At 48.1% G+C, this 27,860-nt stretch overlaps 1 protein-coding gene across 1 annotated transcript in view; it reads left to right on the top strand.

Annotated features, from left to right (window-relative positions):
* KAZN (kazrin, periplakin interacting protein) overlaps positions 1-27,860 on the top strand; it is a 1,324,556-nt gene that overhangs the window by 904,467 nt on the left and 392,229 nt on the right. The window lies entirely within an intron of this gene.

Here is a 27,860-nt window from a genome sequence, read left to right as displayed (position 1 = left end):
TTTCCATGTAGATCACCACAAAGCACCAAGTAGAGTTCCCTGTACTGTACAGTAGGTTCTCCTTAATTGTCTGTTTTATACATAGTAGTGTATGTATGCCAACCCCAATCTCCCAATCCATCCCACCACTCCTCTTCCCCACTTTGGTATCTGCATTGTTCTCTACATAGGTGTCCGTTTCTGCTTTGCAGATAAGTTTCCTCATCCCCTCCACTGTAAAGGCTCTTCCATGAGCTCACCTCTTGGGCGAGGTTTGGGCAAACTCCTTGAGGATGTTAAGAGCATGGAAACACTTTCTGGCCCAGCAAATACTAGCCCTCAGAGTGCCTGTGTTTCAAGGGGTGGGGGTTGTAGGTAGTAGATGGATAAAATGGGAGAGGGAGCTCTGCCTGGAATACTGCTCCACAAGACTCTGTCAATCCTACTGGAAGAACCAGGAATTAATTTCCCAGTGAAAACCTAAAATAGCCAAGAGGAGAAAGGAACCGGTGCAGGGCCCTCGCAGCAGCCAGAGCCCAGAGCATCATCCAAGTCCACCTCACCAGATGGCAAGGAGCAGGTAATCCAGAAGAGCCCACTTCTTCAGAGCTGGTTAGACCTCAGCAGGGATGTGCTGGAGCTTCAGTTCACGACGTTCAGCCTGTCCTGGGGCAGAGGGCAGGGAGAGACTCTTAGATGTCAGGAGCCCCTCCCAGAGCAGCTAGTGCAAAACAAATGCTCCATGCAGAGACAGGCACATGTGTCACTGAGCGAAAGAACACTATTTCACGGGGTTATTCTCATTAAACTGAGTGAACCGACATCACAGTGCCTGCAGGGCTTCTCTCTGGGAAACAGACTAGCAGGGTTGCAGAGGCTTCCCCTTCAGTGAAAGAAAGTGAAAGTGTTAGTCGCTTAGTCGTGTCCAACTGTTTGCAACCCCATGGACTGTAGCCCGCCAGGCTCCTCTGTCCATGGGATTTACCAGGCAAGAATATGGGAGGGGGTTGCCATGCCCTTCTCCAGGGAATCTTCCTGACCCAGGGATCAAACCCATGTCTCCTACATCACAGGGGGATTCTTTACTGTCTGAACCACCAGGGAAGAACTGTTGACAAAGTCCATTTTCAAAGCCGGACAGGATTGCAGGATGCTGGAGACCCTGCTCAGTGGTGGCAGGAAGCTCCCTTTCTGGCCAAAGCAACCTGCTGCCTGCACACCGTCACTTCCTACTGCGGGTAGCTGGCTGCCCTCTGTGAGTGAACGAGGACAGCTACACGGTTCAACCCGAGGCTGTAGTGCTCGGCACTTGCAGCCTCCATCATGAATTATGCGTCTCTCAGGTCTGCTGGGTTTTTTCCTTGTCTTCCCTTGCGCAAGTGCTTGTCGTGGAAAAACATATACTTGTTAGAGAGCCCCTGGGTTGAGTTCCCTGAGTCGTACAGCAAATTCCCATTGGTTATCTCTTTTACATATGGCGACGTATGTTTCCATGTTAGTCTTTCCGTACGTCCCACCCTCTCCCTCCCCGCCAACCATGTCCGTAAGTCTGTTTTCTATGTATCTCCAGTGTTGCCCTGCAAATAATTTCATCAGTACCATCTTTCTAGATGCTATGTATGTGCATTAGTATATATTTGTTTTTTTTCTTTCTGATTTACTTCACTCTGTTATAGGCTCTAGGTTCAAGAGGGAGGGGACACAGGTATGGCTGGTTGATGTTGATGTTTGGTAGGAACCAACCCAACACTGTAAAGCAGTTATTCTTTGATTAAAAATAAATTAATTAAAGAGGAAAAAAAAACATATACTTGGTGCAATCCCACATGGCAGTGAACCTGAGACAGCTGGACGGCTGATGTTTTTCCTTGGGAACCCAGGGCTGAAAGAGTCCATGAAGCAGAAGTAGACATCAGGGAAAGAGGGGGTACCCCCCCCCCATTTATGAATTTGTGTTGAAGACTGATGGGAAGTTCTCCCGAGAGACTCCTCATTGTCACCAAAGCCAGTCATGGCTCCAGTGACTGACTTGGGGTGGCAGCAACTCCTGCAGATGTTAGAGTTTCCCTTCATGCTCTTTCTCCTTTGCTGGTTCTTTTGCTTCAAAGAAAGGAAAGTCACACTCTGGGTTAGGGCACAGCCTAACCATGAGAAAGGAATGCTGCTTCCCAAGCAAACCCAAAGCCCTTTCTTACCAAGACAGTTCGCTTTTATTTAGACTCCTGACACACGCCAGCTATGCGCGCATGCATAGTCAGTCATATTGTACTCTTTGCAACCCCAAGGACCGTAACCCGCCAGACTCTTCTGTCCATGGGATTGCCCAGGCAAGAATACTGGAATGAGTTGCCATTTTCTCCTCCAGGGGATCTTCCTAACCCAGGGATTGAATGTCTCCTGTATTGCAGGCAGGTTCTTTACCACTGAGCTACCTGGGAAGCCCACGCCAGCCATAAAACCTCCTTAATAACTTCTCTTAGATAGGACTCCAATATCTGAAATTCATTCAAGATGGCACACTCCGGAGGCCGCACTGTGCTTCATCTTATTTTTATATAATTACTTTCCCCCCACCCAGGGTGTGCACGGTGATTGACAGGGATGTTGGGATACCCGATCAGTATTCCTCGCTCCTGATCCATTATTATTCTTCCTAATTTTGCAAAGTCATTTGCTGGATAAGGCCATTTTGAAAACAAATGCACATTTTAATAGCTAATATTGAATTTACATATATATCTCAGGTGTCCAGGGATAATGATGTAGCAATTAAAGGCAGAGATTTAATTTTTATTCGTGACTAGGGATTACTCTGCTGACAGAACAAGCACTGGCTCTGATATTTAACTGAATTTTAACTTTTTTAGAGCTTTGGAGATTTTTGGCTGTTGATGACATTGATGAATGATTTGGCCCTTCCAAAATTTCAGGAAAAGAAACTCTCCTGATTTTGCACTTTACACTAGGTGTCTCAGAAATGTGGCTATTTTGTTAAATACACTCACGATTTATTGCTGAGTGCACCAAGCAAGATGTAAGTTTATAAGATATATATTATACTATGTAAGCATATAAGATATACTATGAATTATGTTGTGCTTCCCGGGTACCACTCATGGTAAAGAACCCGCCTGCCAATACAGGAAACATAAGAGATGTGGGTTCAATCCCTGGGTCAGGAAGATCCCCTAGAGGAGGGCATGGCAACCCACTCCAGTATTCTTGCCTGGAAAGTCCTATAGACAGAGGAGCCTGGTGGGCTACAGACCATAGGGTCACAGAGTTGGACATGACAGAGGTGACTTAGCATATACACATACATGTATTAAGTATACACATGTATATAAGTTCATGTATATACTTATGTACATACATATATAAGTATATACTATGATCCTACATATATGTGAGTGTACACAAGCATATAAACTATACAAATATATGTAGATATACACATTATATATATAGTATATATATATAGTTAATGAGTAGTGTATTGTATACATATATACATAGTATATTTATGCACATAGTATGTGTGTGTATTCTTTCTTCCAGACATCCATCAATGCATATGTAGAGGAGTAAGTACCAGTATTAGCAGAGGTTAACTCTGGGTTTATGCGGTTTTGCTGTCTTCCATCCAATTTTTTTTTTTTTTTTGAAGGCCACTGTCTTTATTGATTTAAGAAACTTTACAAGGACAGTGACTGTTCTGCCAAAAAGACTACCAAATGTCATAAAAGAGACCACAGGTGGGGGTGGGGGTGAGGGACAGGGCCAGGAATCCACTCAGAAAAGCTGGTAATTATTGTCATGAAACTGGCAGGGAAAGGAGAAGGAAAATGCAGGCAAGGGTGAGAATTCCAAAAAAGGTGAAATGGTGAGGGAAGAGAACTCCCCAAAGGCCCTGGAGTACATAGGAGGTGTGCACAACAGCAATCTCTTCTTTTGTAGAGGACGGAGGAGGAGTCCTCACTAGGCTGCAAACTCTGGAGACTCAATGCTGGGGAGCATCACAAGAAGGCGTCACACCACTCTCACAGGCAGCCAAAGCAGTCCCGGGACTGCTTGGCATTGGCGCCACACGTGTCCTTCAGCCATTCCCGGAAGAGGTCTTCATCTCTTTAGGACCAGAAACTGGCCGAGGACCACATAGGCCTTATCAAAGCCCCTTTCCTCCAGTTTCTTGCCCAGGACTTCGCCAGTCCCGGCCAGGTTTCCCACTGGCTTCTCCCCCATGGGCTCTGCCACGAAGTCTCAGTGCTTTCGGGAGGTTGTCATCTCAATCAAGCTTAATCCGCAGCTCCAGTTCCTGTGACACCCAATTGTTGATTCTGTTTCCGGAGGGCCCACCTTGAGATGAGCCAGGTGTGAAGAACGTGCTTATCCAGACCACCTGAGTAGGGAGTAGGGCCCATCGCAGTTTGTCTGTCAGTTCCTTATTCAGGTATGGATATCAATTTGACCAGTTTGGATCTTATCAAAGGTCTTAAAAGGCAATGGAGAGATATTATGTACTTAGATCACAAAATAACGACCCTTGACTTTGACTTTGGTGTCTGAAAGCTCTGTGTTGATTAAGGAGGTTAAGTGGGGATGATCTGTCTCCCCTCTCCAAAGGACAGTTTTCTTCAAGCTTTTTTGGCACTTGGATAGGACAGGAGAACTATCTACCTCCCTACCATCTCCTCCTGATAAAATAACTCCACAAGGAAATCATAGGATATAAGCTTGTTGTCAGTCTTGGCAGTGATTGTCTAGATTTGATGCCCAAAGCTCAGGAGACAAAAACTCAAACAAATAAGTGGGACTACATCAAACTAAAAGGTTCCTACACAGCAAAGGAAACAATCAGCAAAATGAAAAGGCAGCCTATTGAATGGGAGAAACTATTTGCAAACCATATATCTGATAAGGGGTTGATATTCAAAATATATAAAGAACTCACACAGCTCAATAATAAAAAATCAAATAATCCTATTAAAAATTTGGCAAAGTACTTGAATAGACATTTTTCCAAAGAAGACAAATGGCCAACAGGAACATGAAAAGATGCTCAACACCACTAATTGGGGAAATGCAAATCAAAATCTCAGTGAGATATCACCTCACACCTGTTAGGACGACTGTTATCAAAAAGTCAAAAGATAATTGTTGGCAAGGATGTGGAGAAAAGGGAACACTTGTACACTGCTGGCGGAAATGTAAATTGGTACAGCCACTATGGAAACCAGTATAGGGGTTCCTCAAAAAATTAAAAATTGAGCTACCTTATGATCCAGCAATCCCACTTCTGGGTATACATCCAAAGGAAATAAAATCACTATCTGGAGATGATATTTGCACCCTCAAGTTCATCCCAGCATTGTTCATAACAGCCAAGATATGAAAACAACCAAAACGTCTGTTGACAGATGGATAAAGAAAATATGATATACAGTGGAATATTGTTCAACCTTGAAAAAGAAGGGAATCCTGCCATTTCTGAGAACATGGATGAAACTGGAGGACATTACGCTAAATGAAATAAGCCAGACAGAGGAAGACAGATACCATATGGTATCGTTTATAGATGCAGAGGGAGTGGGGTCTACAATGACAGAGAATAGAACGGCGGTGACCAGCGACGGGGCAGAAGGAAATGGAAAGATGCTGCTCAAAGTGTACAGACTCAGGTATAAGATGAGAAAGTTCTGGAGGCCTAGTGCATAGCATGGTGACTAGAGGTAATAATACTGTGCTGGATACTCGGAAGTTGCGAGGACAGTTTATCTCAAATGTCTTCACCATAAAGAAGTAACTATATGGGATGAAGGACATGTGAGTTAGCTCGACTGTGGTAATCACTTCAAACTGATGTATATCAAAACATCACCTTGTAAACCTTAAATATCTACAATTTTGTCACTCATACCTCAATAAAGTGGGGGGAAAGTCCACTTTTTTGTGAGGGAGGCAGTCGTTTTTCCTCACAAAGGGATACGAAGGGAAGGATAGAGTGAATCATTCCTTCCACCAGGAAGCAAGGAAGCCACACTGTCCTCAGCCTAAAAATCAGGATTATAAACTGCTCTTCATTCAGCAGACCACATGGAGAACCATCATCTCTGGGTCCCGTCTGTGTGCTGAGAACCACCACTCGGCAAAGGAGTATCCTAGTTAGAGAATGAAACTCTTAAATCTATAGGTGCTGAACTTATCATCTTGTGTTATTTTAACCTGAAGTGAGGTGAAGTGTTAGTTGCTTAGTCCTGTCCATTTTAACCTGAACTTGGACACAAAGCACATTCATGGGTGTGCCTGCCTGAACACAGGACCCAGCCACTCCTGGCATAGAAGCTTAGACTGTCTTTGTTTTAACAAGCTGCTCCATCACCCTTGCCTTGACTCACCCTCTTCCCCCATAAGTCTGTTTATGTGCAGGATGTGTGACAAGCTTCAGTTCTAGTCACTTGGCATTCAGTGGAGTCCATCATTGTCCCTTTGTTTTCTGAGACACTTTGTTTCTCTTGAGCGTTTCGACCCAAGTCCAGAAGTATGTCCCAAGAAAGGGGCCAGATATCTATTTGTAGACTCAATATGTTGAGCTGTGCTTGCTATCCAGGTGCTCAGCTTGGTCCCCATTAAAAAGACACAACTGGAGCATTGTACTAGTGTGCAGAGGGTCCCGGAGAACCAGCCCCACGCTGCGATGCTAATGGTCTGCACTTAATGGAGAAGATTTAAAATGTAGCACACAGGCTAAGCGTGATTTAACTTGAGGCAGGAGCGTGGCTTTAGCACCAAGCTAGGAGGAGATGGGCTATTAATCCTTTTGACATCCCCTTTGAATAGCGTCATATTTCAATCCTGTTAAGCTGTGGGGCCATTGTTTATCGGTCTACCTCCGAAAGCAGGACCTCTGTTGTGCTGAAGCTGCAAAACATTGCCCAGGTCTGTGCCTTTAAGATGCCAGTTGGGTTCCGCCTGCTAGCTGACCCCCTCCGCCAACCTCGACAGCTCTGAGATAAACTCCAGCAGCACCCAGCTGCCTCTGCTCTCCCATCTGTCACTGACCAAGCAAGGGGTCAATGGGCCTGGTACCCTTTTACTTGGAATGTTGAGAAAAGAAAGAAGAAAAAGCACATCTGGAAAATAGGAAAAAAGAAAAAAAAAGGAAAGGGAAGGTGGTCAGGCATGCTGAAGAACCCAGAATTCCAGTTATGATGGTCCCCTTGCCTTTGCCCTTCCTGTTCTGATCTCCCCAGCTGCAGTGTTCATTCATTTGTTTAGTCTTTCATCAAGCATCTATTGAGCACCTCTAAAGTGCACTGTGAGAGCTGGACTACAAAGAAAACTGAGCACTGAAGAATTGATGCTTTTGAACCGTGGTGTTGGAGAAGACTCTTGAGAATCCCTTGGACTGCAAAGAAATCCAACCAGTCAGTCCTAAAGGAAGTGAGTCCTGAATATTCATTGAAAGGACTGATGCTGAAGCTGAAACTCCAATATTTTGGCCACCTGATGCGAAGAACTGACTCTTTGGAAAAGACCCTGATGCTGGGAAAGATTGAAGGCGGAGGAAAAGGGGATACTCAATGGACATGAGTCTGAGTAAGCTCTGGGAGTTGGTGATGGACAGAGAAGCCTGGCGTGCTGCAGTCCATCGGACTGCAAAGAGTCGAACACAACTGAGCTACTGAACTGACACTGGGCTTGGGGACACTCCAGCAGATGTACACGGTTCCCCATATGACATTGCTCCATCATTGCCCAGTGAAATACCAAGGGGCAGAACTCCCTTCTGTACTGTCAGGAGGATGGTCACTCCCCCACAGGCTGCCCTCTGCCCATGTGGTTAAAGGATTATAGAAGAATGCAGGGAGCAAGGGGTACAGACACCTATGGAATGACACCTCGTTCCCTAGCCTATGCCCACGTCTTAGCACCACTCACTCCACAGGTTGGAATCGATAAGGGGGCTGTAACCCCCTAAATTAGCTAGCACGCATGTACTGATGCTGTTGTTGTTTGGCCAGTAAGTTGTGTCCAACCGTTTTGTAACCCCATGGACTGTAGCCCGCCAGGCTCCTCTGCCCATGGGATTCTCCAGGCAAGAATTTTGGAGCGGGTTGCTATTTCCTTCTCCAGGGGATCTTCCCGAGCCAGGGATGGAACCCATATCTCCTGCTTGGCAGGCAGGTTCTTTACCACTGAGTCACCTGGAAAGCCCATGCATGCATTGATAACTTATACAAGAGCTGTGAGCCTGAAATTTTGCTTAGGCATCTTGCTTGTTTTACTGAATACAGTTTAAAAGACCTTTCAAAAGACGTGTTAATACACAACATGTTATACATAATTCAGTTTTCCTTTAGCTATTAATTTTGCAGGCACAGTATTTTTAATTGCTACCATTGCCGGGCTAGCCCCCACCATGTGAACCTGAGACCTCAGAGGGTCTAAGGACCCTTCCCTCACCTCCTTCCTCCTCATACAGGTCTGAACCCTGTATTCAGAAGTATTGATGAGTGCTCCCCGTGTGCCAAACCCTGTGCTCGGAAAAGCAGGAAGAACGTGAATACAGCAGCATTCATCTCCAGGGAGTTCACAGCCATGAACAGGGAATTATTATACAGTGTGCTAAGAGGTTTGTATAGGGAATTAGTGGCATCAGCAGCCTGGGGGCACTGGGGAAATGATGCAGGCATTTTAGACAAAGGAGAAGCCAGAGCCTGGTGAGAAGGTAGGGAACTGTGTGATGCGAAGTGGGTCGACGCTGCTGAGTTTAAAGGAATAAGCAGAGTGGTGCGGACAAGCCAGGTCATGCAGGACCTTACATATCATACCAGAGAGATGGGTGGAAGATTCCATGAACAGGGACTTCTGTGACCAGGTGGTCCAGTGGCTAAGACTCCGTGTTCCCAGTGCAGGGGGCCTGGGTTCAATCCCTGGTCAGGCAACTAGGTCCCACATGCCACAACTAAAAGTCCACATGCCACAACTACAACATCTCATATGCCGCAGCTAAGACCTGGTGCGGTCAAATAAGTACTTATAAAAATACTGTATTAAAAAGGGGGCTTCCCAGGTGGCTCAGTGGTTAAGAATCTGCCTGCAATGCAGGAGACTTGGGAGATATGGGTTCGATCCCTGAGTCGGGAAGACCCCATGGAGAAGGGAATGGCAACCCACTCCAGTATTCTTGCCCAAAGAGTCTCATGGACAGAAGGAACCTGGCAGGCTACAGTCCGTGGGGGTGGCAAAGAGTCAGACATGACTGAACTTGCATGTACGTGCATATGTATTTTTTTTTTAATACCATGAACGAAGGTGGGCAAGTGAGGACTTTGGGCAACAAAGTAGTGCTTCCTGCCCATGGCATCCTCTTAGGGTGGGTTTTGCCAATTATTTTGCTGGTGGTTCTCAAATTTGAACATGCTTCAGAATCATCTAGAGGGTTTGATAAACCCAGATGGCTGGGTCCCACCTCCAGAGTTTCTGATTCCGCAGGTCTGGGGCAGGACTAAGAATCAGTTTCTCTAACAAGCTCCCAGGCAAGGTCGATCCTGCTGGCCGAGGGTCCATACTCTGAGAAGCACGGCTTCATGAGGTCAACCAGGGGAAGTGGTGGGCCCTGAAACCAGCAAGGAAGAGGGAAGAGGCCAGGAGCCATGTCAGAGCAGCTGCCCACAGACAGGGTGTCTGTCCTCGGGTTCACACTCTTGGTCCCAAGTGATAATTCCCAAGATTCATCTAGCTCGTCTTGGCAACAGCTATGTTAAGGAGACAGTGACCTCCTTTTCATAACTGTATATAACTTGAGTGCCTCTGGAAACACTTCCCTTTGTATTTCTAATCTTCTCTGTCCTCTTGGAGAGTAAACATTGCATCTTGAAGCCCGCTTCCTCACTGGTTTACAGCCTCTTGCAGCTTTCTGGTCACCTTAGGTCACATCATCCAAACGTAGCAGTTTCACAGCCTAAATGCCTCTCCTTAGTCTTCCTCCCACCCTCAAAGTTCATGATCCATCAAACACTTCTGCTCATTGGAAGTGTTGGTATAAAGGAGCCTGGAGACAAAGCTCTTATTTGATAAAAGGAAGCCATGCTCCACACTCTGAAATGTTCATTTTTTTTTCTTTCTAGTTATTTATTTTTAGAAGCAGCAATTATTTTTTTTTAACACCGAAAACATTTTTGTACTGGGGTATAGCTGATTAACAATGCTGTGGTAGTTTCAGGTGAACAACAAAGGGACTCAGCCATACATATACATGTAGTTTTGTTATGTTGAGACCCCGGTCTTAGAGACTCAGCCACGCTGCCCCAGGATGATGCCTTCTGGGCTAGGCCACTGCCTGCCACCTGCCTTTCCTTCCATTCTGTCTCCTGTCATACCCCATTCTACTATGTTTCTCACCAAAGGACCCAGCAAGGAGACAGGCTACTTCCCGGAGCCCAGAGCCATCAGAAAAAATGGAAAAATGGGGGTCAATAAAGCAGAATTGCTAAAGAACCCAGCCCCCCCTTCTCTGCAGTAGGAGGAGAGGCTCCTCCAAGATCTTCCCCAAGGACAGTTGTGAGTCTCCCATTCATGATACCTGCGGAACAGCTGGGAATCTCAGTCAGCAAAATCAGGCCCACTTCTTGGACACATTTGGAAGATTCTCCAGTAGCACAGGTGTGCGTGTGTGCTAAGTCACTGCAGTTGTGTCTGACTCTTTGTGACCCTATTGACTGTAGCCCGTCAGGCTCCTCTGTCCATGGGATTCTCCAGGCAAAAATACTGCAGTGGGTTGCCATACCCTCCTCCAGGGGATCTTCTCAACCCAGGGATCGAACCCGCGTCTCCTGTCTCCTGCCGTGGCAGACAGGTTCTTTACCACTAGCACCACCTGGGAAGCCCCTCCTATAGCACAGCCGTCTCCAATTTCAGCTTCCAGCCCCATTTAGCCAGAGTGGTGGAAATGTGCCATCAGTCCATTCAGGTGGGGGTGGGAGACACTTGCAGTGCCCGTGGGTGGGGGCCAGGGTGGGGGTGTAGGTGGCAGGGGCATCTGCTCCTGCTGCCATCTGTGCACCCGGACATCTGCCGAGCCCGCCGTCATCCCATCTGGCCTTCGGCCGGGAGCCACCAGCTGCTGCTGAGCTGTCCCTCAGGGCAGGTGGCTGGCATGCTGCGCCCAGGCTGTCCCCCTGCTTCTGGAGGTAATTCCACTTCCCCACCCATGGGGCTTCAGCAGGCTCATCTCCCAGGGCCGGCCCAAGTGTTATCTTCTCCACAAAGTGGTCCAGGGGTCCCCCTTGGGCATTTTTCTTGATACTTGGGAGAATTTCTATTAGCAGTAGCACTCAGCATGAGCTGTCCTGCTCAGAATCTGTTCAATGGGTCTGACTCTGCTGAGAAAAAGTACCCTCTAGGGGCCAGCACCAGCCTGGCAAAAGAGTGGGCAGGGTTGCTAAATTAAAATGCAAAGAATGTTCACACACTTGGAGATGGCAATCCCCAATCCGGGTAGGAATCCTGATAGGAAATAGGAAACAAGCCCAGTTATCTCCCTGTGTGTATGTGCATTAGGTCGCTTTAGTTGCGCGTGACTCTGCGACCCTAGATTGTAGCCCACCAGAGTCCCTGAGAAAAAGAAAATGGGCGAGAGCTTTTGAATTCATGAGGACATAAGGAATTGACAGCTGGGGCTGCAGTTGAGCCCTGTTCGTCTCTGCTCTGACCATAGCACACACATGGAGAGAAAGCCCCAGCAGATGACTCCCGGATGTCCCTCAGCAGGACAGAGGTAGAACCCTGACCCCCATGGGAGTTCCTAGCTGAAGGTCTAGGTCGTGAAATCCTTGATGGACAATAGGAGGCGGTGGTTTAGCTGACCCCTGGAGAGCTGTTCTCCATGGTAAACTTGAGAGACAGAGATGGGGGCTTCCCTGCTGGTCCAGTGGTTAAGACTCCATGTTTCCACTGCAGGGAATGTGGGTTGATCCCTTGTCCCACCCGCCGCATGGTCTGGCCAAAGAAAAAAGGCAAGGATGACCTTGCAGATTTCAGGCTGGACCCAGGAAGACCTAGGTTGCTCTTGGACCCCAGGTGTTGAAGGCCCACATTTTTAGCGGGAAGCGTTGTCCCTCCTCAGCCCTCCCCAGTTAGCTTGAGGCTTCAAAAGAGCTTATTGTCAGGCCTGTGTCCATTTCAACAAATATATGCATTGTGCCTGACCCTATGCTCGGCCAAGGGAATAGACAGGGGAAAAAACAGGCTGATGGCTGTTCTCTGGAGCCTAGTGGGGAAGGGGTGTGCCATCCAAAACTTAGCAGCAAATAAATAACCTGGTTGTAGGCTGTAAAAGCTACGACAACAATAAAAACAGGCAATATGAGGGAAAGTGATGATGGACAGGAAAGCTGGTTTACAACGGGTAGTAGCAAAGGATTCTTTGAAGAAGTACTAAGTGGGGAGCCAGTCAGCAGTGTGCTGGTAAATGCTTACCAATCCTGTCTTTAAAAAAAAAAAAGAGCACTGATTAATAATTTGCCAGCTTCCATGGTATAATTACTCCCACCATGGCCGATTTTGAGTTGATGTCATGAAGAGATATGTGCAGTCAGCTCCAGTGAGCTGTGAGCCATGCGAAGATCTGGAGAATAAGTGGTCCAGGCAGAGGAGACAGCAGATACAAAGGCCCTGAGGCAGGAGGAAGAATGGTGTGTTCAAGGAGCAGAAAGTTCAGTGTGCTCTGGTCATAGGGAGCCAGGGGTAGGAAGGGTTATGCTGGAAAGAGGCCAGACCACATAGGGCCTTGTGGGCCACAGGAAGGCATTACGGTTGGGAAGAGTCTTTGGAAACCATCAGTGGCAATGCCAGTTCCTGGGATGGTGCTGCCAGCAATATCACAGACAACGGCAACAGTGGTAAGACAGCATGATGAGGACCAGAAGGACCTGCCCAAGTCATTCTTGATAAAAGAGTCAGAGACCCTGCTCGCAGCCCCAGTTCAGTTCCTCTCCTCCTAGTGTCTGATGGAGGCATTTGTTTACTACTTAAGAGGAGTGACTGTTTCAGCTGGAAAATATGTATATATATATATATTGCTATGACTAATGTGTCCACACACCCACCCTCTGCTTGCAAATGTCAGCGGGACGGAAGTTGAGCACGTGCGTCTGGCTCACATCCGAAAAAGCAACACCCCGACTTACCAGGGGCAGCAAGAACGCCGGACAGAGTGCGACACAGCGGCCTCCTCGCACCTGCCTCTCCCCTATTTTAAGAGTCCGGCCAAGGGGCCAGGAAGGGACCAGCGAGAAGGGAATGAACAGTACTTAGCTCCTAGCAAGGCATCAGCCCCTCTAAGGAGTGAGTCTAGATCTGGGTTGGGGATGCCTGCTTGACAGTTCTGCCTGCCGTCCCCACCCTCCACCAGAAGCCTCTGCCGACTCAAGGGAGCCAGGCAGCAACGCGCTAGCTTCAAAGGAAGTGTGTTGCGGTGGAGAAGCCAGAGGAGGTTTCAATTAAGGCTGCTGATTTATTTATTGGACTTTTCAAAAGACGCTTCCCCTTCCCCCGTGCCCTCTGGGCCTGGGTATATAATTTAAAACATGTATCATTAGTATAATTTTTTAAAAGTATCCTCCAGGCCCACTCTACCAGGATCCATGCTTAGACGAGAGAGGCGGTGGAAGGTGGTTGTCTTGCCCACCCCTCCACCCTTCTCAGGACAGTTCCGGTCCCTTCCTGCCTGTCCCTCCAGCTGCACATGAGCATCTCTGCACACCCCGCCCCACCCGCACTGCATCTTAGCATCGCTGCCTCCCGACGATGTCAGGTGCCCTGGGTGTGTCTCCCCGCTCTCTTCCCTGGACTGTGGGCCCCACTACCCTGCTGTTTTTTATGCTACAGCATATTCTGGCCTCTGGTCGATTCTCCCATATGAACAGATGGGTCTGCTGTCTGCTTATTTATCACCTGTGCTCCTAGTACAACACGGAGGAAAAGGAGAAATGTGAAGGGAAGGAGGGGCCATGTCCTGTGTTTACTTGCCATTTCTCTTTGGGTCCTCAGTTTGGTGTTTTTAAAAGGTTCCGAGGCTTGGGCAGCTCAGGAGGTTGAGAAAGAAACCTGTTTCAAGGGGGTCTGAACTTAGGAAATTTTCAGAGGGCTCAACGGTTTGTAGGATGCTCTGAAATTGTTTGCAAAATTTTGAGTGTGGATTATTTTTCATCAAGAAAGTTGACTGTAAAGCAATTATCCTTCAATAAAAAATAAATTAAAAGCCAAAAAGAAATTATGAAAAAAAAAAAGAATAAAGTCGACAGATTGTATCTCATTCACAAAGGGTTTTGTGGTTTTATGGCTCCTGAAAGGTAAAAAATAAAATATCAATGGTATAGGATGCCCCTGACTGAGCAAACAAAATGAAAACAAAAATTTGCACACAATTGCAAGAGTTCCGTGCACTCCCTCATGAAGTCCCATCCCCAAACCCCGATTTATTTGTCTCAGAGCTGGAATTGGAAAGGTGGATATGGTGGGTGAGGCCCCCCCACCTCTTACCTCCTAGTTTTCTGTTTGGTGCTCTTTGCTTTTTGAGGGTCCCCTGACAACACACTGTTTTAAGTAAAATGTAAAATAGCTTTGGGGCTCCGCTGAGGCATTTAACCTATGCTTTTGGTCTGTACCCTCCTTCTAGCATCCTTTTTCTTACTGTTTCATCTTTCTTCACTCAAGAATGAGAAAAACAGGAATTTACACCTAAAATTCTTCACTCACACGTTACTCCCTCACACACATGTGAAATTTTGTTTGGCAGTTTTTTTCGTACTGTTTTCTAGATATTTACTCTGTTAAACAAACAGTCCTGCTGACGCTTTATATGGAAGGAAACATCTAGAGTAGGGAAGAAGTGCTCCCCATCCCAACCACCACAAGCATCCTGTAACCCCCATGGGTCCGAGACACTGGGTCCCTGTGGACAAAGTTCTAGAGCTTTCATCCTGCCATGAAGGCAAGCAAGCACCACATCGTTGGAAGGACAGGTGAGTCAGGCCAACTTGGTATGGTCATTGGTATCACCAAAACCCTGGCATCATTACAGACTCACGGGGTCACAAAGACTTGGACATGACTTAGTGACTACCACTTTCACTTTGGAGGTTTCCTTGATGACTCAGACAGTGAAGAATCTGACTGCAATGCAGGAGATCCAAGTTCAGTCCCCAGGTTGGGAAGATCCCCTGGAGAAGGGAATGGCAACCCACTCCAGTATTCTTGCCTGGAGAATTCCATGGACAGAGGAGCCTGGTGGGCTACAGTCTGTGGGGTCACAAAGAGTCAGACACAACTGAGTGACTAATACTTTCACTTTAGTGTGCTTTTGAAAAATTTAGTCAATCCTCTGCAAAGCTGAGAAGTGTGTCCATGGGGCTATGGGGAGTGTTTGACCATGTCTTGTAGGAAGCAAGGTGAGACCTAAGGCTTCATGCCCTCTAGGTCATGGCCTCATGTGCTTTTCTTTGGGTTAGAGAGTCTCTACATCCTACAGAGACTGGAGGTATTTTTTCATCTTCTTCTCCAGGTTCTTTTCTATGTTTGTCCCCTGCTCTCTGCCACAAAAGGGGACCTATACAGATGACATCAGTGAGTTCTGCCCACAGAGGGTCCCAGCAGGAGCTCAGATGGAGAAGGAGGGCGAGATCAGAGCATTCACTGGACTCACTCCTTCCCCAGGTTGTCACCGTGGGCCTAGGCCATGTCCCTGCACCAAAGGTCCCTGCAAGGCCGCTTCTCCACTTGCCGTTGGTCTGCACCCACAGCTGGTTACTGTCTATGGCCCCAGTTCCTGCTCTGTCCTGTGTGGCTTCTGGCTTCTGTATTGGTTTGCTTGAGCTGCCTTAACAGAGCACGGCAGACTAGAGGCTCAGACCACAGAACCCTGTCATCCCACGGCCTGGAGGCTGAAGGTCCGGCATGTTTGTTTCTTCTGCGGCTCCCTCCTTGGCCTGAAGACGGCCGTCCCTCTGTGTGCACCTGCCCCAGTGCCTTTCCCCCTACTTCCAAGGACAGCAATCATATTGGATCGGGACCCCCACCCAGTGGCCTTATTTTTAACTTGCTGCTGCTGCTGTTGCTAAGTCGCTTCAGTCGTGTCCGACTCTATGCGACCCCATAGATGGCAGCCCACCAGGCTCCCCCGTCCCTGGGATTCTCCAGGCAAGAACACTGGAGTGGGTTGCCATTGCCTTCTCCAGTGCATGAAAGTGAAAAGTGAAAGTGAAGTCGCTCAGTCGTGCCCGACTCTTAGAGACCCCATGGACTGCAGCCTACCAGGCTCCTCCGTCGTTGGGATTTTCCAGGCAAGAGTACTGGAGTGGGTTGCCATTTTAACTTGATCACCTCTTTAAAGACCTTATCTCCAAATTGGTCACATTCACAGGTACTGGCATTTGGGGCTTCAACATAGGAATTTGAGGGTACACAATTCAGCTCGTCACACTCTTTATTAATCAGTTGTCTGAGTCTGAATGTGCCACCCATTTCCTACTGCCTGACAGATAAAGGAATGTGCTTTGGGCTGTTTCTGATAGGAATTTGTGCCAAATCACCTCCTTGTCTCCTCTGCAAGCCCAGGAATTAGAATTATAGTGTATAAACTGGGACCAAGTTCTGCATGGAGCCAGCAAACTCCTGCTCACATGAAGCCCCCATGCTTGGCCTCTCTTTGGGACCATGCTTTTCTCTTTAGGTAACTTCTGAAGCCACAGCTTGCATGGTGTTTTCTAAAGCAGTAGCCCCCAACCTTTTTGGCACCAGGGACCAGTTGTATGGAAGAGTTTTTCCATGGGCCAGCCCTAGGGGATGGTTTTGGGCTGATTCAAGTGGATTACATCTATTGTGCACTTTATTTCTATTGTTATTATGTCAGCTCCACTTCAGATCATCAGACATTAGATCCCAGAGGTTGGGGACCCCTGTTCTAAAGTCACGCCCCCGACCCAGCTCCCCAACAAATGATTCTCAAACCAGTGCACACTGATGCAAGAGAACCTTTGCCTGAGCATCACCAAGCTGTGACTGGTGTATATTCTTGTGACAGCTGAAGATGGAGCCTGTGATGGTGAGGTCTGTCAGGTGCAATGGGGAGCGTAGGACACAGCTCCCAGTAGGTGAGAGGAAAGGGCCTGGCTTCCTGTGACCAGATGAGAACTTTGCATTTGGAGGTAATGAGTAGGTACCTATGAGGATATGAGGTGGTTACAGTTCTGCTTCAACTACAGCAAGTGGGGATGGGCCAGAAAGCACAGGTTGCAATAACCATGCGGCAGTGTCCGGCCTTCTAGAGTATTGAGACACAGTCCCCATCCTGAGATCTATGCCAGGCCATTCCATTGGCTTCCTGGTGTTTGACGGTCTCTTTTCCAGAATTCTCCAAGCCCACTTGATAGTGGCATCGCTCTTCCTTTAAAGTCTGCATTTCCTTTCATTCACAAACGTAACTCCCCAGCTCACCCCATCATGCTATTGATGAGCCTAGGGATTTGTTTTTATTATTTTTTAGTGTTCTGGCATCATCAGCTGCCACTTTGGATGCTTTGCAAACTCTGAGATTTTGTTCCAAGGCCCCCTGTTCTTTTATATTTGTTTGTTTGTCCTGTAAATTATCAGGAAACCTAGACCATATGTTTCTGATTCATTGACGCCAGAGTCATCAGCGTTTTGAATCGTTGTTTGAAGTCTGTAAAGGTTTTCTGTCTCTGGTTTGTGTTCCTCTTTAATTAAATGCAGTCCATCCAACACTTAGGAGCCCTACATGCCAAGCACTGGAGATGCAGGGAAAATTAAAACACAAACCCTTCCTTCATGGAACTTGCAGCGTGAACCTCCCTGCCACAAGCTGATGAAATGAAATCGGGGTGCTAAGTGTTCATTTTCAAACTCCAGGTCCGTGTGTGTGAGCAATTTCCAGATCCCGCCACCGTGGCCTTTGCTTTTCCTCACCATCTCAGGCCTTTGGATTTCTTCTTCCCAGCTGGAGTCACTTCAGCAGTGCATCCCGGAAGGCTTGGTTCACTCTGTTTGAAGCCTTTTCACTGCTACCCCCCTAACACCTGGTTGTGCCTTTCTGTCGACGTGCAGACCTAAGCACCGAAGTTTGCTCCTGTGCCCGTGGTGCAATCAGATTTAGGACTTTTGATTCTGAAGCTACGGGGAGGAGAGTTCTAAGGAATTCTGGCAGATAGTGGGACTTCCCTAGTGGCTCAGATGATAAAGAATCTGCCAGCAATGCAGGAGACCCAGGTTCGATCCCTGGGTCAGGAAGATCCCCTGGAGAAGGAAATGGCAATACGTTCCAGTACTCTTGCCTGGAGAGTCCCATGGACAGAGGAGCCTGGTGGGCTACAGTCTATGGAGTCACAGAGAGTCAGACAGGACTGAGCAATTAACACACACACGTACACATCGAGAAATAGTGAAGGACAGAGAAGCCTGGCACGCTGCAGTCCATGGGGTGGCAAAGAGTCGGACACAACGAGCAACTGAACAACAATGGGAACCAGTGACGTCCTGCTTTGCTGATTCTGTTTCACAGACTCAGAGTCTGATCCTGACCAAGGAGCTGATTTAGAGCCTACTCTCCTGGGTCCCTGTTAATTTCATCAAAGCACAAAAACTTTCTTCCTTTAATTACCACATGGGGGATATTAAGATCTTGTTTTCCTAAGTAATTCCCATGGACTTGTCTTTTCATCCTAAACGTGCCAAGTGTCTGGTTAAGAATTGTATAAGGTTGGCATCAGGAGGTTTTCACACAGTCTCCACTCTGAGCCACATAAAGGTCTTCTTAGAGACCCCACAGCTCTGAGCACTCACAGCAGCACCGGTGGCTCCGGCCACATGTTTGCGAATAGCACCATCGAATCAATAGCAACTGGTTCTCACCCTGCGGTATCTCCTTTTGCCTGAGGAACATTCAACTGGTGGCAGCCAATATGATCATTTCAAGGAGTTTGGTTGCGGAAGTGGGGGGTTGTTGTTCTGCGAAGTTGCCCTTCTATAGGCTGTCATCAGACTTTTTGTTTGTTTGCTTGTTTTGTGTTTTTATCATTTCATTTGCCTTCACCGGGCCCTTAAGTTTAGAGCCACTTTTTGAGCATTGAAGTAAGCAAGCTCATGAGCATCTCATTTGCCAGAGCTGTGTTTTATTCCCTCTGTATCCAGAGTCCCTGGCTTGGGCAGTGGGCAGTGGGGTGTGCTAGGGGATGACCCTGATGATGGTGATGATGAAGCTGAAGGTGTCAGATACTGTTTCTGTTTTTTTGAGGGTTTAGCATGGCATCAGGGGCTTCCCAGGTGACACAGTGGTAAAGAATCTGCCTGCAAGGCAGGAGACCTGGGTTCAATCCCTGGGTTGGGAAGATCTCCTGGAGACTGGAGTGGCAACCCACTCCAGTATTCTTGCCTGGAAAATCCCATGGACAGAGGAACCTGTCAGTCTACAGTCTGTGGGGTTGCAAACAGTCGGACTTGACTGAGCACGCACAAGATAGTGTTTCACCAGGAACCAGAGCAGGTGACCTACCTGCCTCTTCTCATTGAATCTTAACAGCCACCTGAGGAGGTGAGGTTCCATCACCGCCTTGTTGCACATATGAATCAGATGACACCGAGACTCCATGATCTTCCCAAGGGCACTTGCCAGTGGACGGGAAGCTGAGATTCAAACCCACGTGGGTCTCACTCTGGAGCCCAAATTCTAGCCTTGAATCCTGAAACAAAAGACCACATTCCAGACATGCAAAATGTTTGTCCTTCCAGTTCTGTTTCTTCCCTGTCCAAGGGCATATGTAAGGAAGGATGCATTGAAACCAGCCTTTAAGAGCCACCATGAGGAGCCTGGTGGGCTAGAGTCTGTGGGGTCACAAAGACTGGGACACAACTGAGTGCACACGTGCACACACACACACACACACACACACACACACACACACATATTGAACTCCTGACTGAGAGCCATGAACACTTGGACTAAAAAGTCCCATCAGCTCTGTAGACATGGTTCTTGGTCTGCCCGTGCTGCCAGTGGCCGAATCCTCGGGGGCGAGGGGGGCAAAGTGCCCCCTAAAAAGGACCCAGTACTCCTTTTGGAAGCAGAAGCTGCACCAAACGGCCCACCAAGGAAAGTCATTCAGCTGGCCCAGCAGCGAGAAGAACTAAGGCTGGACCTTCCTATGGGGAAGTATCTGAGAGGCTGCTGCTTCTAGGACACTGTCATGAAGAGGGGACAGTGTTAAGGAATGCCATTTCCATCCTTCCCAACTAATAGAAGCAAATTAGACAGAAGGTCAGCTGGAAAATGAGCTCATGTGTATTAGTGTCTTCCAGGACACTGTCATATGCAATTTATTAACGTTTCTCATTTCCTGAGATAGGTTTTCTGCTCTGCAGGTTACACATGAGGAACATAGGGTTCAGAGAGGTGAAGACAATTCCCCAAAACTGAACAGGGAGTAAGAGATGGAATGAGGATTCGATCCAGGGAAAGTGTCAGGACTTCACATCACTCTCGCCACTGTGCATGTGGCACCTGCAGGCCTTACTGTGTCAGAGATCACATGTTGTACACTGTAAAATCATCCCCTCCATTAATTCATATCATGTCCCAGGCTCTAAATACAGAGAACATGCCAGATACGGCCTCTGCCCTCATGGAATTAATACTGAAGAGAGAGACAGTAAATAATGACACACTGCACAGCCAACTGCTTATTTACAGCTGCAGTAAGCGCCACCAAAGAGAAGGCTGGGTGTCTGAGAGGATGTCATGATTTACCCACATCTCCCTATCTCTGTTGCTGGTACCCTGGTCCCAGCCAACATATATCTCTCCTGGGGTTCTGCAGTCCCTGAACGGGTCTCTCTGCTGCTACTCTGGCCAATCAGAGGGATCTCTTAAACTTAAATCTGATTACATCACTGCTCTGCTCAAACCCCTCAGAAGCTCCCACCCCAATTAGAGAAGAACTCAAAGTCTTTCCGTGGTCCACAGGCCCAAGCTCACTCCCCCTCCTCCTCTTCTTCCCTCTTACCCGCACCACCTCCTGCTGGCTATTTCCTGCACACCCTAAGGTGGTTCCACCTCTGGGCCTTTGCACTGGCTGGCTGATCTGCCAGGAACCCCTTTCCCCTGGCATTGCAGGGACTGACCCCCACTTTCTTTAGGGCTCTGAAGACCAGCCTTCCATTATGGTTGCCCCACCCTGCCGTCTCCTTTATCCTACTGCTTTTTTCTTTTTTAAAAAATTTTATGTGTTTCTTTTTGGCTGTGCTGGGTCTTCGTTCCTGCACACAGGCTTTCTCTAGTGTGGGGATCGGGGCTACCCTCTAGCTGCGGCGCGCAGGCTTCTCCCTGCGCTGGCTTCTCTTGCTGGGGAGCACGGGCTCTGGTGCGCGGGCTTCAGTAGCTGGCAGCTTGTGGGCTTGGTGCTTGCCAGTTCTCAGGCTCTAGAGCGTGGCCTCAGTAGTTGTTGAACACAGGCTTAGTTGTCCCACAGCATGTGGGATCTTCCCGCTCCAGGGAGCGAACCCATGTCCCTGCATTGTCAGGCAGATTCTTATCCCCTTTGCCACCAGGGAATTCCCTTTCTTCCTTCCTTATCCACACTTCCTAGTCTTGACCTCTGGGACTGACCAGTGGAGGCTGCCCATGATTGGCGCCCAGATCTGTGCAGTCTGGTCACCCTCATACCCGTTCCATGTTGTTCCTACCATTTAGCCCAACTCCCAAGGAGGTACTGGCACTGCCCTCTGCTTGGACCTTGGGTGGACAAATCCCTTCTCAAGAAGCATCTGGTGGGACTGTCTTCAGAGCAGGTGAAGAGTATTTGAGCATCCTTGTTCTCAATTAGCTGGGTAATTGGTTCTGCACTGGATTTCTCACTGGCAGTGCTGGAGAGGTCCTAGTAAAGGGATTCAGAGGGAAAGGAAGACATTTCTAAGCGGCAGGATGCTAGCTTGCCCCCAGAACCTCCTGCCAGGTGTGCAGCATACTTACGGAGCGCACATGGTGAGGGGGCGGGGCTGGGGACGCTTGTCATGACTGCAGGCACCGCCACAGTCCACTCTCCATGTCCTTTCCTCTCACATCAGGTCATTCCCATCCTCTCGTGAGCTGCACATGAAGGTCTTGAAGGCCTTTGAGGAGGGGTTGCTGTTTGTAACAGCAGCTGCTGATCCTTGAGGCACAGCTTGATTGCAGCGCCTGCTCTCTGCTCTCTCCGTGAGGAAGAGAGAGATGTGGATGTGTGTTGCTTTTCCTGCTCTTTGAACAGAAAGACAGTATTGAAGCCACCCAGTGGGCCACCCGGTGAATACGGAAGAGAATTGACTCACAGTTCTTAGGCTCATTTCAGCTTGAATGAGAATACTGTGCCCTGCCCCCTGGAGGCTCCTTGAGGATTAACAGTAAGAGCCAGTAGCATCTGGGCTCCACCAGCCTGGTTAGCACTTTGCACGCACCTTATGGGGTCGCAAAGAGTCGGACACGACTGAGCGACTTCACTTTCACTTAAGATCCCCTGGAGAAGGAAATGGTAACCCATTCCAGTATTCTTGCCTGGAGAATTCCAGGGACAGAGGTGGCTTGTGAGCTACAGTCCATGGGGTCATAAAAGAGTCAGACACAACTAAGCGATTAACACACACACACACATCCATTATTCCAGAAAACAGCCCTTGGACCTGTTATTATCCCTATTTCCTGGGTGCAGAAACTGAGGTGCAGGAAGCTACTCTGTGCAGGTCACACAGCCAGGCGAGCTGGGAGTCAGAGCTGTGCAGGCTGGCTCCAAAGCCTCGTTTCACCAGGACATGGTGCTTCACCTCTGAAGCCCGAGGAGTCTTGTCTTATACAGCCCTAGCTGCCAAGTGTTTGGTGCAGAGTAGTTGCTCAGTTAGAGTTTTCTGGGTGAATGGAGGTCTTGGGCACATCATGGACCCCAGTGTGGAAGGAAAGGGGTGAGGTATTGAGGACCCGCTGCTGTCCAGGCCCGAAGCAGGGTGCTTCTGCTCCATTATCCCATTTGTGCCAAACATCATTCATGGAGAGGTTATTAGGCGGCATCTAGGACATTTGATAGGGTGTCACTGATACCCAGGTGGCTCAGTGGTGAAGAATCTGCCTGCCAATGCAGGAAATGCAGGTTCCATATCTGGGTTGGGAAGATCCCCTGGAGAAGGAAATGGCAACCCACTCTAGTATTCTTGCCTGGAGAGTTCCATGTACAGAGAAGCCTGGAAAGCTACAGTTCATGGGGTGGTAAAGAGTCAGACAACTGAGCAGATAACACTTTCTTTCCAGGGACCTTCTCCCATGAGAGTCTCCCAACCAGGCAGGTGGGCAAGGTCATCACCCTCAATTTGGAGATGAGAAAACTGAGACTCTGAGAGGTCCATGGCTCGGCCACTATCAGATGACATGGCTGAGCTTTGAACCTGGACACCCGTACCCCAGTCCTGAACCATCTTCCTTTGGTTCATTGCTTCAGTACCCTCTGCTCACTCCCATCAGGCTTCTTTCCTTCTCATCACAAAATAGCGATGACACCTAATTGAGAATTCCTGGCTCACGTTAGGCACCATATAAGTGCTTTTCATATAAATTAACTCTTTCATTCTCATAGCAACCCCGTAAGGTGTGTACCTTTAGTATCCTCATTTTACAGACTGGGAAACCAGGGCCCAGAGGAGTCAAGCAGCTTGCCCAAGGTCATACAGCTAGTGACAGAGCCAGGTCATCTAGAATCATGCACCTAACTATTTCACTCTATTGCCTTTCTAAAATATTGTTTATTCATTAAACTATGTGCCAGTTGCTAAGACATGTCAAAAAAGACATAGTCTCTACCCTCAGTGAGTATGATTTGGAGCTTGAAGGGTGTATTAGCTTTCCCTTGCTGCATAGCTAGGTCCCACAGACTCGCCACCATGCCCATTTGTTATCTCACAGGCTCTGTAGGTCAAGAGTCCGGGCAGGGCTGAACTGTGTTGTCCTTTTACATTCTTGCAAGGCTAGAATCAAGATCCCAGTGGGACTGTGTTCTCTTCTGAGCTTGGATTCTTCTTCCAAGCTCATGTGGTTGTTGGGAGAATTCAGTTCCTTGTATTTGTAGAACCAAGACCCTCCATTCCTTGAGACCACTGTCATCCCCCGCCATGTAGCCCTCTCATTAGTGTGATCGTTCGCTCCTCTAAGGCCAATGGGAGGGCATATATTGTGGCTTCTCAACTCTCTCCTCTAGACTCTTGTTTAAAGGGCTCACCTGATTAGTCCAGGCCCACCTACAATCATCTGCCTCTTGATGTGCTCAAGGTCAACTGATTAGGGGTGTTAATTACATCTGCAAAATCCCTTTACCTTTGCCATCTAATGTAACCCCATCACAGGAGTGAAATGCCAGTTAAAAGTCCCACTGACACTCAAGGACAGAGATTATACAGTTGTGAACATGAGTGGGGGTGGCAGTCTTGCTGGCCATTCTAGAGTTCTGTCTACCATGCAGGAGAGGCATGTGAGAGCAGAGAGTAAGAGGAGCAAGGAAGAGACCCCACCCAGCTTGAGGGTGGACCGGGAAGGCTCCCCAAGGAGGCAGGTGGAAGTTACTAAGAGGAGGTGAAGGGAGGGGGCACCCCAGGTAAGACAGCTGTATGATACAGCACTGTGGTCTGCAGTGATGTCTCAGAATGTTGCAGCTGCAGTGAGGTGAGGGAGGGAAGCACCAGGGAGAAGAGGTGGCACAGCTTAAGCTCAGGATGTTGGAATCCCCAGAGTACAGATGTGAAAACTGAGGCTCCCAGAGTTTGAGTGAACACCTAAAGGCACTCACCTTGTCAGAGTCAAAACAGAAACTTGGATAAACCAGGAAGCTCATCCCACACCCTCGGGAGCTCTGCACAATGCCAACCCTCACCCTTAATGAAACACAGAAGAGGGGACTCCTTGGAGCCAATGGCTTCATTTCTGTGTGTGGATCACTCACTCACATACAGAGACTGCCAGCTCACACTTGCATAGTGATGCCCAGGACGACATTCACCAGAGAAATGATTGATCTTTCCTTCATGAGTCAGTAGGGAACAGAAATAGGTTCTTTGAGGGATGTTTTATCCCAAAACACAGTTTTCAGGGCATTTGTGTTTGGTGTGTTTAACAAATTACTGTTTCATGGGGTTTCTGGAAGCAAGTTGTGTGTGTTTTGGTTTTAAAGACACATTTAAATTTTGGAGCCAGCAGACTGGCAAGCAGCGAACATGCTAGGCAGGTGGGAGGCATTGAAAACTGGGGAAAAGCTTGGCATTAAGTTTGAGAAAATGGGACTTCCCTCGTGGACCAGTGATTAAGAATCCACCTGTCAATATGGGGGACACGGGTTCGATCCCGGGTCAGAGAGGATCCCATGTGCTGCAGAGCAGCTAAGCCCATATGCCACAGCAACTGATCCCGCTGTTTAGAGCCCATGCTCTGCAATGAGAGGCCCACAAGGTGCACCACAACTAGAGAGTCACCCCTGCTCACGGAAACTAGATAAAAGCCTACACAGCAACGAAGACCCAGCACAGCCATAAAGAAATAGGTTAATAATTTTTTTTAAAATAGAGAAAATGATTACTTACCCTTCCAAACCATTCTTAGTTTATTAAGACCTTCATTAATTCATGATTTTTTTTCAGCTACATTTCTTGAGCCCCTTGTAAATGCTGGTGAGTGCCAACAATGAGGGAATCAGAGATAAATAATATACAAACAACAGTGACAGTCGTCATGGATGTTTATGAAGTACCTGTAATGTGTCAAGCATGATGGCAGATTTTTACTGTATTATCTCATTTTATCCTCCCAGTTTCCCCTCTGAGGAAGAACTATTCTTCCCCATTTTACAGATAAGGAAACTGAGGCCCAAAGAGGTTAAATAACAGCTGAAAAGGCCCCAAACTGGGTTTGCACCATCCCAGCAGTCAGAGCAGCCCCAGCATCATGTGGCCACATCCATCTCTTCCCTGATGAGCATCAGGTCTGAGGAAACACAGGCTCCCATATCCATGGTCCCTAGAGACCCGTGGTCCTCTTGCCCTTCAGGCTGAGTGTCTTGCTGCATCTGGTGTTAGATGTTGCCGCTTTCCAGGGTCTATATGGACAGAAACAGCATGGTTGTAGGAAAGGCCAAAAGCCTTGAGGGTGTTGTCTTGATCTCCACCAGAATCCCTGTCCAGGGGACCTTCTCCCAGCCTCTCGAGAGCTTACAGGCTGACGGACAGATGTGGTCTCTGCCTCCAGTGCTTTTCCTCTGAAGGGAGGTTGGCCAAGTTGATAAGAATAAGGTGAGATTTGGAGTTGGAGAATGACACAGAATGCTGCCCTGCGCTCAGGGCAGAGCCCCTGGGAGCAAGCACTGCAGGCATTATCCTTGGAAAGGCTTGTCTGAAGCTATAGCGCTTGGAGAACTGAGGCTGTGTGTGTGGCTCTGTTTGCAGGGTTGACAGATAAATCAGCGATGAATGTTTCCCATCTCAAGAGCACGTTTTTCTCCTAGGACCAGATCGCCTTGTAGGGCCTAATTCAGGTTGATGTTTTTCCTTTACTCGGAAAGGCTCTGCAGCAAATGTGTAGTCAGAACCATTTTTCTGATTGAACTAAAGGATTGGGGCTTCATTTTCCTTTTCCTTTGGGGTAAGTCGTATTTAAAAGGCCTTTCTGAAGAATGAAGCTTTTTCTCATGTAAAAGTCTCCAAATCTCCATCGCAGGGGCCCCAGCCATGCTGGGTAACGAGGTCCTGGATTCTTGTTCCCAAAGCTGTGAGTCCACAGCGCCCTCCCCTGGATGCTGGAGCATGTTCTGAGGCTGGGGATGAACGTGCTCCCCCAAGATCAGCACAGAAAAGGGAGGACATTTCCTTGAATCACTGGGAGGTCCGGATTTATTCATCAGGAGAGCAAGTGGACCCCGGGTTCTACCCAGGTGGGATGCTGGCTTCCACTGTAGTGATGAAGTTCCACGATTTCTCTACTTGAGCCCAGAGAAAATGTGTGTATGTGTGGGTGTTCATAGGTATGGTGCATTATATGTGTCTGTGTGGCATATGTGCTTATGTGTATAAGTGTGTGGTGACATGTGCATGTGTGTGGTGTGGTATAGGGAGGTGTGGGGCTGTGTGTGATGTGATGTGTGTGTGGTGTGTGTGTATGGTTTGTTGTGTGGTATGTGTGGTGTGATATATGTGGGCATGTGTGGTGTTTGGGGGGTGTATGTGGGGTTTGGGGTGTGTGGTAGGGTGTTTGTGTATTTGTGTGTTGTGGTATGTGTGTGTATGGTGTGTGTGGTGTGTGGTATGTGTATATGTGTATGGTGTGAAATATGTGTGTATATGTGGTGTGTGGGAGGTGTGTGTTGGGGGGGTGTGGTGTTGGGGGCAGTGTGTGTGTGTGTGTGTATGGTGTGTGTGATGTGTGGTGTGTGTGTGGTGTTGTATGTGTGTATATGGTGTGTATGGTATGTGTGTATGTGTGGTGTGATATATGTGTGGTGTGATGTATGTGTGTGTGTGGTACGTGTATGTGCTGGTGGGGCTTCTTCACTTCCACCCAGCGTCCTCTGCTCACAAAGCTCACCTCCACTTGTAGATAGAGGTTGTGACACGTTTAAATTAAGGACAGCAGATTTCCCCAGGCATCTCTCACGGAGCAGCTAGCGCTGTATTCTCACGAAGCTCCTGTCACGTAAACATGAATCCTTCATGTGTCTCCAGCTCTGTCTCCCTCACTCGAGGGCTCACAATCAGTCAGGCAGATTTGTCCCGCTTTCCAGTCTTTTTCGCGTCTCTCTGTTCCTTTCCATTCCCAC

This window comes from Budorcas taxicolor, chromosome 16 (assembly GCF_023091745.1).
Source record: "Budorcas taxicolor isolate Tak-1 chromosome 16, Takin1.1, whole genome shotgun sequence".
Classification (NCBI taxonomy): domain Eukaryota; kingdom Metazoa; phylum Chordata; class Mammalia; order Artiodactyla; family Bovidae; genus Budorcas; species Budorcas taxicolor.
Note: the sequence above shows the minus strand (reverse complement) of the source record. Positions and strands in the feature narration are given on the sequence as shown.